This window comes from Pyrgilauda ruficollis, unplaced genomic scaffold (genome assembly GCF_017590135.1).
Source record: "Pyrgilauda ruficollis isolate IOZ18807 unplaced genomic scaffold, ASM1759013v1 scaffold55, whole genome shotgun sequence".
NCBI classification, from domain to species: Eukaryota; Metazoa; Chordata; class Aves; order Passeriformes; family Passeridae; genus Pyrgilauda; species Pyrgilauda ruficollis.
The window spans coordinates 7820868-7834627 of NW_024527155.1; the positions used below are offsets into that span (position 1 = coordinate 7820868).

Sequence of the window (13760 nt, forward strand, 5' to 3'; positions counted from 1 at the left end):
TGCAGGGGGTTAAACTGTTTACACAGTCCTGTCAGTAAAATGCTGTATAATTCCCAGTAAAAGACCTGACTGAAATACAAAACTGAAAGTGAGCCCACAGGGGCTGTGTTCAGTTTCTCTGTTTACTGTGGGCAGGCAGTAATGCTGTAAAACTCAGTACACCCACAGGAGTGCTCCAATAAAGGAAAGGAGATCTCTGTGGTGCACTGAGGACTGGGTGGTTCAGCCATGAACCTACTGAGCTTGATGCCAAAACTGAAGGAATATTAGAAGATATCCAGTCTGTAAGATTTCCTTCTAGTTGGTACACACTCATGTCCATACTTGACAGAGTCATACTGCTGGGTTTTTTAAAAGGGAAATGAAATCTGATGGTCCTTAAATTCGCTCTTTCCCTCCCAAGGGAGGATCACCCCATGTTTTCAGCCTTTAAAGCAAGAGTAGCTTTCACTGGGAAAGGGCTGGCTCTCAGTCACTGGTGCACCAAAACCCCAGCCCAGAGATGTGTCAAAGTGAGCCCACCGTGCTTATCAGTTGGCACTGTTGAAATGAAGAAAACAGCATTCACTGCAATTAAGTGTGTTCATTTCTTGAACTTCACAGAAATAAACTCTGTGTTCTTACAGCACCATTCTTCTGTAAATCTGTGTCTTGAAAATCCATTAGGAGAGTTTGACCCTTGTTCCAGTTTCCAGGTACCTTGAAAGAACTCGGTGACTGGGAAATATAGAAATCAGGTAGGCAATGTGACCATGCCTTTATTCTTCTTGTCTCACAGTAGGTCTGTAGGTTGAACCCATCCAGAAGTTTGTTTTGGGGGGCTGGAGCTAAGATCCTTCTGCTTGGTTTGCTCATTTAACACCAGTGCAGTTCTTATCTTTTCCAGACAGGAGCTGGTAGAACAGGAAAATGTGCAAGGGGCAGGAAGGATGCTCAGAGATGAGTACTACAGAGCGTTTTAACTCTTTTCTTACAGCAAAGTATTGCATCTCCTGGGAAAGGATGAAGACTGTGAACACATCCACTGTTTCTCAACTAGGTGGCACCAAACGAAATAGTCCAGTATCACTTGCAAATTAGCAGAAGTGGGTACTTTTTTTTTCCCCACTCTGCGTAGTTCTAATGCTAACTCCTTGCTGTGGAAGGTTTGAGGCCAAAACATAAATGTTGTGTCTGAAAGTGATTGATTAAATTGGTGGGGAAACAAATCCGCTAAAAAGCAAACGAATACAGAAAGCTGAATGCATTCCCATATGGAAGGAGCAAGAGGTTTGGGGCTGCCTTTCTCAGGCAAGAGTTGGATCAGACAGCAGCAACAGAGCATGTGGAGAAACAAAGCAGGCAGAGGAAACAGATCAGACATCTCTACTTGCTTTCTCTAGGAAAGCAGGATGGCTGCAAATTTTGTTTCTGGCTGAAGCCCTGTGGATAAGAGGAGACCACACTTGCAAGGGTGGGAGGAGGCGGCTGTTGCTTGAACCTCTCCTCAAAGCCATGTGGCTGAGCTTCACTCCTGGACTGAGAATTCCAGTGGTGACCCAAAACAAACCAGGTAGCACTGCTCAAAGGGGGATACAGGATTTCTACTCTGGACATATCAAGCTTGAAAACATCTGCTCTGCCCTGTTTTCATTGCGTGTCAGGCTGAGTACACAAAGTCCCACGTGCTGGGTCACCTGATGGGGCCACATCTTGGGACAGGCCCTGTGTGACCATCTGCTGCTGGGTCCCAGGAGTCCAGGGAAGATAGACTGAGCACAACCCAGAGCAGTCAGCTGGAAGGTGTTCCTGCCCATGGCAGCTGAGTTGGATCTTTAAAGTCTCTTCCAACCCAAACCATGATTCCATGAGGTTGGGCAGGTTTGATTAAGCTAACAGGACATGAGAGCTTAAGGGATGCTGTCTGCAGACATTTAGTAAGTGACTTGGGAAAACAGCAAGGTAATATTCATCATCTCTTAGCTGCCAAGCTGTCCTAAGTTTCCACAACCTGCTTCTACAACCCTGCCAGCCCTCTGCTTGAAGCAGCAAGGGTAAACCTTGGAATTTCTAAAAGACCCCTCAATTAGCTTAAGAAATTATTTGAGTTTTCCATCCTAATGCAGGAAACCTTTTTCCTGATCAAAAGAGGTACCAGGGTATGGCAGGCTCACCTGTGGGACAGTTCCAAGCCAGCAGCAAGAACTTAAAGCTTTGGGTGTGAACAGGATCACACAGTGATCTGAATAACCCCAGATGTGTCCCAGCCATACTGTCTCTGCCAGGTTTCTGCCACAGGCCAGACCTGGTCTTCTGGATCTGTGACTCTCCCAGGTTTAGAAACAGCAAATCTGCATGTCCAGAAGAGAGTGGGACTTTTGCAGAGGGTGGCTGCAGCCCATATAAAGTGACCCATCTCTCCCTGTCATGTGAAGAAGAGACCTGGCTGATGAGCCTGGCTGGTTAGGCTTCTAATTCTGCTCTGTTGATGCAGAGAAGCTTTAGATTACGGTGAGAAGTAGGACAGGAAAGCTGGATGAGGGAGGTAGTAACAGGATAGCCAGGGGAGGACATGAGCTTAGGTATGAATCTTTACCTTGCTGCTTCTTCAGACACATCCTTGGAAGATTTTACTCCCTCTAGAAGCAGCAATGGTTCAGGGCAAATGTTTTTGGGTTTTTTTCCTCTCCAGGTTGGAGAAGAATAGAAATTCTTGTGATTCTTAGCACCTCCGCAAGGCCAGAGCTGAGAGCAAGCATGGCTTGTGATATTGATTGTAGCTGCTCTCTCTCAACATGGCAAGTTTCTGTCTCCTGATGTCTGCACAGCCTTCATGTGTGGCAGGAGCACCAGGCTGAGTGACAGTTCTGGCGAGGCTTTCATCCTGGGGCATTGAAAGGAGCAAGAAAATACAGTGTCTCCCCCTCAAAAATCCCTTACAAGAGATGATTTCTTTGCAGTCTGGGCAGAGTAAAGAAAATCCTGCTGCTTAAACAGGCTATTTTGTAGCAACTGCTGTGCACGAATGATGGCTGCAAGGCAGGGACAGTCACAAATGGATCCATCAACTTTTTTGGGTCCTAAAATAACATGGCCCTGGAGGAGCTGGCTGCAGCTCTTGGTGAGGCGGCAAGCCTGCGATCTGTGACTCTCCCTGAGGTCCAGCTGTTTCACCTATGGCAGGGTGACAGTGTCCTCAGCATCCACTTCATCCTGGCAGCATGGAGCCACCTCACCTTTCTGCGCCCCCAGAAACAGCCATGCAGGTTACTGCCAATGCAGACTCCTCACAGTTGTTTGTCAGCTGCTGAAAGGGGAGATAAACATACGAGCTGTGGAAGGTGAGGAATACTGAAAAATTCTGGAGCAAACTACATTCTTTGGCACCCATCTGGGCCATACTTGCAGGGGAGGAGTGATCAGTGCCCTATAAATCTGATGCCACCTCTGCATGGGGACAGATGCATATGGTGGGATGCTGTTTGTCCCTGGGCTGAGGGGGAAGGCCCTGCTGAAAGGCTCCCAGGGCAGTAGGTGGCTGCAGCTGCAGGCTCCCTGCCAGCAGCTGTGCCCAGAGTGGGATCTGGAGGCCGATCTCACAGCCAAGACAGCGCCATTCATCGGCACTCAATAAACAAAAGTGCCTCGCTGTTTTATCCAGGAGATAAGCATGGAGGGCACGAGATTGCTTTCCCTTGTGTTGTCTGTGCTGAGCGTGGGAGCCTGTGCTGGCTGCCAAAGGAGCTGAGGCACTGCTGCTGTGGCACGTGCTGTGGACAGGCAGGGAACGGGGCTGCTGGGTGCCAGGGAGCCCGAGGCTGGAGCCTCACAGGTACTGGGCACTGGGAGATGCTGGCGCTTACTGGAGGCTGCCAGTCCTGCAGGATGTGTTGCAGGAGCTGGCCCATTGTTTAAGCCAGCTCTCATTAGAATGCCAGGGTCAACCAGCTGCTCTAAAAGTCACTTAAAAAAGGCAGGAAATTCTACTTTTTTTTTTTTTTCCACGTGTGCTTTGAGCATCAGGGACTTTATTCCTACTAATTGTTCAGCATTTGAATCAAATAACTACCAAGAAGATGTCTGCAGCCTCTTTTCAAGGAGTAATGGGCAGAGAGGACAGACAGACCACATACACTGGGTTCACCAGTGTGGTCTTGCAGCTTGAGCTTTTGGGGACAACGGAGCTGTGTTTGGGGTTAAGCTGTCCCCTTCTTGCACTCTCCAGCTGCATCCACATCCTCTCTCGCTTCTGTAATGTCAAGTACCTGCACAGAAAATGAAACCAGACCAGTGGTTTCTGGGTGCTTCCTGCCATCCCAGCCGATGGCCAGCTGTGAGTCTGTTCATTTTACTCCTTCTGTTTGACTATCCCCTGGATGCCTCCCCTAACACCTCTGTGCTGTTACCTTTGGCAGCACATCCTGTGGTCTCAATGGAGAACAAGATCAGGCTTGGTTGGGATTGATTTTTCCAGAAAACGATGTTGACTGCTGCTAATTACATTACTGCCTCTTCAATATTTATCAGTTGAATTGTCTACCAGCGCTCTGAGAATCATGTCCAGGCCAAGGGAGCAGTGACCAAGCTTGCCCAATTTCACTTTTTTAAGCGTTGGTTTAATAACCACACTCAGCAGGCACTTGGGGATTTTGCTGGCAGTCCACAATTTATTAAAACAGAGAACAATACAAGAGGGGAAGGAAACTGAAGAGCGAGACCTTGTGAAAGCCTCTTTCTTTGCAGCAGACTGAACTTGACCCATGTCCTTGCAGGGCTGAATCAGCCCACAGCCCCTCTGAGAGGTGGGCTAAAAGCAGTGCAGGATTTTGAGACTCACACAGGGCAAGCTTTGTGACAAGCTGAGCACAGACCTGGTCTAATGCTCCTGTGTGCACCATGATGACAACAACGTTGCCTTGTACAGGAGGTCCTGAGCTGTGCTCTTCACCTTCTGTCAGACACAGACAGTGCTGCTTTTGAAGCTCCATTTTGCACCAAACAGTTTTAAATCTCTTTTGTATCTGTCAGGAGTAAAAAATCATGTCTGAAAGCAGAGGAAACCTTGACAACCTGGCACTCGCTGAATACGAACTTTCTTCCTCTGCTTCCTTTTTTTATGCCCTCTCTTAAATGCTGCCGGAAGAAACGGGTCCTTTGTGCCATGCAGGTTACAAAGAGCAGTTGTTCTTATGCAGCAGAACCAAAAATAAAAATGTGTGATTGCAGTCCTCCTGAGATGCAGCAAAAAGAGGACAGTGTTAACCTCTTCTTTGCCAGGGGGTGGTAGTGTCCTGCTAGTACATCTACACTGTGATAAACAGTAACATCGATACCTCAAACCACACTGAGCTCAGTTCAGCTTCTGGCTGAGAGGATACAGCACAGTGAAACCCACTGATGCCTTTACAAAACAGGGCAGGGTGGGGATACGCCACCACCAAGGAAAGAGGTGGGAAGCAATTTTGGAGCTGTGGAGTAAGTAAGAAGACCTCAACTCCCCAACACTGTTTCCCAAACTGGGAATTCCCACAGCAGTGCCCACCAGAGCAGCCTGCTTGCAACCCAGGCCTTGCTGCCTGTTTTTCCAAGGACATGGTGGAGATAGGACTGTGGGGTTGGATAGACTATTCTGGCATCTCCCTGCTCACTGCACTTGCATTTTTCTCTTGTGCTGGACACGCAATAAAATTTTATTGCTGCTCACGCAATAAAATGGCCACAGCGCACAGGTCTCCTCCCTTGGTCAGGCAGCACCCTTCTGTAGGGAGCTTTCCACCTCCAGTGCTGTATCTTCTCATGCTTTGCTCAGCCCAGGCTGAAAAGCACACAAGAAAAGCTGATCCCTTTTTCACCTATATCCAACACACTACCATTGGCTTCTGATGCTTCACTGGCCTCTGTCTTATATCTTCTTCTCACCTTGGGTTCCGGATCCCTAACTGTGATAACAAACTACTCTTGTTTTCAGGTGTGTGAATAACTGTGAGGTTTCTGGGCTGTCCATCACAACTCCATATAATTGTCACTTCTCCTGTGTACACAATGTCCTCATTAGCCCTACATGCTCCTGTGGGACCATCCTTGTAGGCACTCTTTTCTAGTCACCCCCGATTCACTGCACAAGAAAACTGTGCAGTGATGCTCTGCCAGCTTCCATGGGCGCTTGGTACAGAGCTGGTAATCCCACACTCACAGGGTGTGTGTGAGCAATGAGGGAGGCTCTTAGAGATGTATTCCCCTGGAGATCTTCACCTCTTTCCCTGGTGGTACCACACCTGTGGATGTTACAGAATCACGAAATGGTTTGGGTTGGAGGAGACCTTAAAGGTCATCTCACTCCATCCTCCTCTAGCAGACACCTTCCTCTAGATCAGGTTACTCAGAGCCCCATCCAGCCTGGCCTTGAATACTGCTGGGGATAGGGCATCCACAGCTTCCCTGGGCAGCCTGTGCCAGTGCCTCACCACAAAGAACCTGGTCATCCCAAGAGGCACAGAGATCTGTTTGGCTGCTGCTGTCCTCCTCACCATTAAAATGCTTAATTTCCAAGGCCTGATGAAACGGCCTCTGTGGATGTTTTGTCCCAGCAAGCTCCTGAGTCCCATAATGCTCCTGAGAACTCCAGGTCCACAGTGGAGCCTTCTAACCCCAAAAATCAATGCCTGCCAGTAGGGGTAGCAGGCAGCACAGCATGGGTGCACAGCATGGGCACAGTGGGCCTGGCTGGTATCCTGAAGGGAGTGACAGAATCACAGAATATGCTGAGATGGAAAGGACCCACAAGGATCATGGAATCCAACTTCTATCCCTGCACAGGACATCCCCAGGAGTCACACCACGTGCCTGAGAGCATTGTCCAAAAGCTTCTTGTGCTGTCAGGCTTGGTGCTGCTTCCCTGGGGAGCCTGTTCCAGTGCCCAGACATCCTCTGGGTGAGGAACCTTTTTCTAAAGCCCAACCTAAACCTGCCCTGACACAACTTCAGGCCGTTCCCTCGGGTACAGATGTCAGACTTATTATTTCCCCCCGCTGTCGCTCGCTCCGTGTCCTGCCGTGAGGCGCCTCACAAGACGGCTGTGGGCGCGGGCCGGGGCAGCTCGGGGCACGGCGGGGCAGTCCCGGCCCCCGCGCCCGCCCGGCGGAGGCGGAGGCGATCCCCGGGCGCCCCGGCCCGCGTTGCCATGGGGACGCGGCGGCCGCCCCGGCGGGGAGGGACAGGCGGCGGCGGCGGCGGCGGCTCCTGCGCCGAACGCGGCCGGAGGGGGCAGAGCTGAGTCGGGCCGGGCCGCGCCGCGCAGGAGCTCCGCACCCCGCGCCGCACCGTCCCCGGCCCCGGCGGGAGCCGCCGCCGCCGCCCGGTAAGTGTGAACGCGGCCCTTCCCATGCCCTCCGGAGGCGCCGCCGGGGGTCCCGATACCCCTCCTGCCGCCGGGATGCAGCTCGGCCATGCACCCCGGCCTGGCTCCTGCTGCACCGGCCCCGCCGCCGCTTACCCCGGCCCCTCATCTCAGGGGTGTGCCGGCCGCCCTTCCTGCGCCCCCGGGCCCTGGATGGCCGTCTCCTCGCTCCGAGGGGCTGCGGGCTCCCCACGTACCCACCCCCCTCCCCGGCGCTGCGGGCTCCCCTTGCCCGCCGCCACTTCCCCTCCTCACCCTGGGGTTTTTAGGTCTTCCCAGCCCCTCCCCTCCTCCCGGGCTGGCTCCCTCTGCCTGCGCGGGGGGCCCGGGGCTGATCGCCGCCGCTCGCCGTGGTGCGGGGCTTGCCCTTGCCGGGCGCGGGGGCTGCAGCCGCGGTGCGCCTTCCTCTGCCCTGCCCGCGCCTGGGAAACTGCGGTGACACGTGTGCGGCTCCAGCCAGCCCTTCAGTGCTCCGGAGCTGCAGCCTTTTGTATTGAAAGCGATTAGCGAGTTTCTCCGGGCTTCTGATTCTGGGGCGAATCGTAGGATTCCCTGACCGCCCCGGTCGCAGCGCAGGTCCTACACCTAAGCCCCTCTGAGCTCCTTCCAGACGCTCCTAAGCCAGATCCCCTGCCTCTCTGAGATAGGTCAAGGTTATTGTGCTCTTCATGCAGTGGACAGGGAAGGTGGAAATGTGGACAGGCTATGGGATTTCCTCAAGGTCACCCTGGGAATTGGACCCCAAGCATCCTCTTGCTGCACCCTCTGCAGCTGCTGGGTGAGGGTGAAGTTGTGGAAATCAGATTTTCCAGTGCCCCAGCGTCCTTCCTGCAAGGCTTCTCAGATTTTAGTGTATATACCTTGCCAGGTGTCAGGCCAGGATCCCAGCTATATTTATTTGGCCTGATGTCTTTTGGCTATAAGATGTTTACAGTTAAATGGTGGGTATTTTTACCATAGTGTGTTAATCTCTGAGAGTCTTGCTACTCTTAGTTAGGATCTGACTTCGTGGTGCTGCTGCTGCTGTTGGGATGGTATCTGCAGTGATTTTGATCACTGCAAGTAACTGTGGCTTTGCTTCTCAAGAATCCGCTTCTTGGCAGTGCCAAGCAAAAGGCAACTGAGCAAGAGTGGTACTGATAAGGATGTATCGTGTGGGGCTTGGGTGGTGGTTGTCTTCTTGTGCTCTACTTCTGTTTTGCTTTGCAGGCTGTTATAAACAAAGGAGTAGGCATGATTTAATAGGAGCAGTTCCTCTAACCTCTTCCTCAGAAAATAAATACGAGGATTTAATGAGAGTTTACCCCTTTGAATGTCTTGCCTGTAGGATTTTTAACTGCATGCTGCTGCTTGTAGTTGTTCATACAGGTGCAGTTTTTCTCCTAGTGCTGTGCCCTTGGGCTCATCTGCTCACCGAGTGCCTGTCGTAGTAAGGAGCGTTATGTTTTGGGGGTGGTGGCGATCTGTGGCACAGATGGATGGCTGAGATGGAAAAGGGATCAAATCTGTGTTGTAAACTGAAGCCCTGCTCTTCTCTGAAGGAAAGTCTGCAGTCCTGTTTGGTGCCCAGCAATCTTGTTAATGTCTTACTAGGATGCCAGAGCCACTGAGCGTCTTCCTGCTGCCGTTTTAGGAAGGGGTAGTGTGCTGTATTAAGTTACTAAAAGGTAGAAATCACTGACAGCCTGTCAAGGCCATTTGCTCCCCTTTTTTCCTGCCAAGATTAAAATTAGTGGGCAAGATGGGGGAAATACCTACCTGGCTGGCCAAGGTGACAGCAGCTTGTCCATGTGGAAGCAGCCCCCTGCTCGCTTGTGTGTCATGTGTTTTCTTGTAGGTCTCTGCCAGGGCAAAGGTGTGATGAAGAGAAGGGATGGGGGCACGGTGACTGGTGGCTGGTGTGCCTTGAAACCTGGGAGCCATAGGATTTGGAGCTGTCTGATAAGGGATATTTGGGGAAAGTCTTGCTTAGAAGCTGTAAGCATTTCATGTGCCTATACAGCTGTTCTTGCGTAACTGTTGTCATCCTGAGAATTGTGAAATAGTAGGAGGGAGAAATTTCCCAGATAAGTGTAGCTGTGTTTCCAGGTGAGTAAATGTTGTGTTGTGTTTAGCTAGAATAAGATCTGTGTGTAGAGCCAACATCTCTGACCAGGGGCCGAATTCTGCAGATCACCGTGAGAACAGCTTTTCCTTGAAGGCTAAAGCCCAGTCTAGGGAACATCATAGTTGCAGAGTGTGTGATGATCATGCAATGCTGTGAAAATAGTTAAATATCTTTGGCACTTCTTGAGGAATACACCCAGTGTTGATAGCTGGGTGTGCAGCTGCAGTGTGAGCAACAGTTTGTGCCCTGGATGGGCGAAATGTCAGGAGCACCAGGAAAGGGGCTGTGACCTGGTGCTGACCCTTTGGACAGCAAAAGGCACAGGGATACAGCAGGAGCTGATGACTCAGCAAGAAGACCCCAGACTGTTTGGGTGCACAAACTGTAACAGTATAAAAGTGCAGGAATGCTTTTGTTAGGGGTCCCTCCCCAGAGGCACCAGGTCAAGCTGGTTTTGTGTCACTGCACCACGATTAAATTACTTAGAGGATCCAGACATCTGAGACTGTGGTGGGAAACCAAGGGCTGAGCCAGTAAGGAAACCCTGTCTGACTGTGAGTGTGGGGTGTGCAGGGAGCCAAAAGGGCCACCCATGGGGTCACTGGAGCCATCTGCTGTGAAGGGACTTTGGTCCCAGCAGTGAAAGTCTTGGAATGGGGAGAGTGTGACTGCCAGAGTGGCCGCCTCCTGGGTGGTCAGACAGGAAAGTTTCTTTAACACACTCTGGGTTTTATCTGAATAATTTGCAGCCAGGAGGCTGTAAGATGGGTGACTGATGAGTTGTTCCTTCTTCCTCAACAAGGAGTACCTGGAGGTGGAGTAAGGATGCATGGTCTCCATCTCTGGTCCTCCAAAGGGTCAGGCCTTGTGTTTGCTGATGGGCTGGCAGTTACTTGTTTTGCAGGTGCTGGCAAGCCTCTGGACTCTCACCCCACTGTGGAAATAAAATGCTGCTGGTGGGTGATTGCCAGATTCACAGTAGCTACTGGAAGGTGGGATGTCCTTGTGAAGTCCAAGGGATGAAAGGCTTGTGTGGTGGGAAGAAAAGTTCAGCAGCATTAACCATAACTGCAGAGAGACTCGTGTCCCCTGGTGCTGAATACCAGCAGGTCTGCCTTGTTCCACACCACCCTTGCTTTTGTCACTTGATCCCTGGTCTCACTTGCAGGCAGGGAACTGCAAATCTTTTGCACTGCCAACTTTCCAGTGCCAGCAAGATGTCTTGCACAGGGTGTATCTCTTAATGGGCTGAGTTTATCTGCCTAAAATCATATTGTGCTGTCAGAATGACATAAAAGAGCTTTGAACTGGGCCTCAAGGGGAAAGGAAAAGGGTTGGAAAAATGCAAAATATTTTTATTCCGTTATTAGGAGAGCCTGGCCTGGGGAGATGATGTGTAACCAAACCAGGTTTGGAATGGCTGGGACAAATGATCCTGCGTGCTGCAGTTCATGTATGTTACGATAGGATGCTGATGCACTGTGAAGGGAGTTTCTACAGTTTCCCCTCTTCTAGGCTGTTTCAGAACAGAGAGGTATTTCTTCCTAAGCCTGATTTCATCCTGGCCTTCCTTTTTAGCAGTTTTTTTCCCCCTGTTGTTTGTTTTGGGTTTATTTTTTTTTTTTTTTTTTTTGTTTTTGTTTTTTTGTTTTGTTTTGTTTTGTTTTGTTTTGTTCGTTTGTTTTTTTTTTTTTTGCTTTGTTTCTTTGTTTTTCCCCTAGAATGAAATTTCTACACAGCTGATGGCCCTTCAGTGGTGTCCCAGAGCTGAGCACCTTCACCCTTTACTTCAGTAAGTTGATACAGCTCTGGCAGACAGTGGAGCAAATTTAGTTTTCACCAGCTGAGTTTGAGCATCATGTGGGAGCCCTCAAGCAACAGGAAGAGTCTGCTCCCACAGCCTGTTTAGCCTGTCACTTATAAGTTTGTTAATGTCCTGTTAGGCTTCCAGTTGGACCTGTCTTTCTCCCAGCTGCCTCTGCTCTCCTGTTAAAATCTGCAGTGCTGTGTAGGACAAATGTCTGCACTGCTCTTTCTACAACAAGATTGCAGGATGGGGAAGAATCTGCCTGTTCATAGCATTCTGCCTTCTGCTACTGCAGGTACATAAGGACTGATAATTATTACTTTTACATCCATGATGCATTCCCCTAAATCCTTAACTGTGTTTTCAGGAAATGCAAAAGCCTGCTTTTCAGGAAATGCCCGTATTTGTATATAGAAGTGACCAAACATCTGCACTGCTACAGGTTAGGAAACATGGAATTGTCAATTACTTATCATGGCAAATGAGCTCGAGATACTGCCTGTTGTAGGCAGTGCATTGTTTTTATTTGTAACTCTTGAACATGTTGAACACCATGCCTGTGTTCCATGGTGCATTCCTCATAAATGGCTGCGTGGACTCCAGCCTTGCTGGAGGCAGTTGTCCTGTCTGTCTACAGTGAGACAACAGGGACATGACTGCAAGTGCCTGTTCTCTGCCAGAGAGGTGTCTGAGGTCTAACAGGGCCGTGTGTTTCAGCTTCTCTGGAACCATGATGTAATGAAGCCATCCTCCTTCAGCAAGTCTTGAGTCCTCTGGCTGTACCTGCTTGGTTTGGGGACTGTCACTTGGCCATATCCAGCTAACAGTGGCAGCTTGCTAGAGCTATCACTGTGTTGCTCCAGCTAATCCTAACAACAGATAAATATTTTCCTGTCCTCTTCTGTTTGCCTTCCAGCACAGAGATAGCAGGAAGGAGGAGCTGGATTGAGCTGTCCAATGCCAAACTTGGATGTTGCTTTAACCTTGCAGTATTGATTGCCTGGTAGTTTAAGTTATTGTGAAGATAAAGTAACAGGAGGTACAAAAGCTTTAGAAAACAAGGCAAAATCCCAGACAAACCTAATGAAAAGACCTTGTCACTCTGGGTGGTTTGGATTTCTGTCTGGCAGTTTCCTCTTACACATCTGCAAATATAAAAACTTTGAACATTGTCTGCCTTAGGTGGTCTAGATGGAGATTATATGCTCAGGGAAGGGAGAGGCACCCAGGCAGCAATGCTTGTTCTGTATCAGAAGGAATACAATATAAAAACTTTGAACGTTGTCTGCCTTAGGTGGGCTGTCTAGATGGAGATTATATGCTCAGGGAAGGGAGAGGCACGCAGGCAGCAATGCTTGTTCTGTATCAGAAGGAATATCACGGGTTACTGTTTATTTAATTTATGGGGTCTCTGTTGATCATAATTTAGTGCAGCCTGTGGTGAGCTGCTTACAGGGATGCATTCTCACTCTATTTTGTTAAACCTTTTCGTAACTGGTGCTTGTTCTCATTTTGGTAGTCCTGTTGTGCGTGGGTGACTGCATCTTGTCAAACCTTCCTGTGCCCTGCTCCTTCCTTTGGCGCTGATGCTGGTATATGGCATATCAGGAGAGCTGTCTGGATTTTTTTTTTTCGTTCCTGTGTCTGAGGCATTTATCCAGAAGCCAGCAGGAGAGAGGCTGGTTTTGACCCAGCTTAGTTTCCCCAAATAGCATGAATTTGAGGAGCTGGGGATGACTAAGTCACATCAAAGACTGTGCCTGCCCCACCTGGAGTTTTGACTGTATGTTTGGGGCTTATACTCTCAATTTAAAAGCTGTCCCAGCTATGAGGAGGGTGGGTGCCCTTTTTGGACAGGGTGGGGAGAGGGAAGAAGAAGGAAATAGTCCCCTCTTGTATATGACAGTGATGCTTCTGAACTAGTTGAGTAAGTGGCTTGGAGGAGGTGTTTGGGAAGAGAGTTACGTGCTTTTCTTTTTTAATTAGAGCGCAAAGATAGGGGACTTTCAGCAAATGATACTAGTAGGAAAGAGATGTTGTGCAAGTGAGCAATTGCTTTGGATTGAGCCAGAAAGAAGTCCAGTAGCCATGATCCTTAGCTTCTGAATTCAGCTGCAGCTTTCAGTGAAGCCTTTTTGCTTTGACCAGAGGCTGCACTGTGTGCTGTGAGAGCTCCGAGCTGGATGCATGCTGGCTTTTGTGTGGATAAGTGCCTGGAATAAAGTTGTAGCCTGTGGTGTGCTTAGTCTGGGCCAGACCATTTTAATTTCTGCTGCTGCATCTCTGTCCTTGTCACTGTGGTGTCTGACACCTTACTGCCCTTAATGGGTGTGGAGAAAAGAGCAATTCCCTTTTCTCCACACAGTGGAACAGGCATGTTGCCTGATGGGTCTGATGGGATGGAAACACCTTCTTCAAGGCCACGTGCCGACTGGGAGCATGTTTGGTGCCCTCTTCAGTGCTCTTCTCTT

At 49.8% G+C, this 13760-nt stretch overlaps 1 protein-coding gene across 1 annotated transcript in view; it reads left to right on the forward strand.

The window, feature by feature from the left end:
- Positions 1-7209: 7209 nt before the first annotated feature.
- SLC25A22 (solute carrier family 25 member 22) overlaps positions 7210-13760 on the forward strand; it is a 50917-nt gene continuing 44366 nt past the window's right edge. Inside the window, exon 1 of the mRNA XM_041481193.1 lies at positions 7210-7336. The gene's annotated coding sequence lies outside the window, so the exon portion shown is untranslated. The remainder of the gene's footprint in view (positions 7337-13760) is intronic.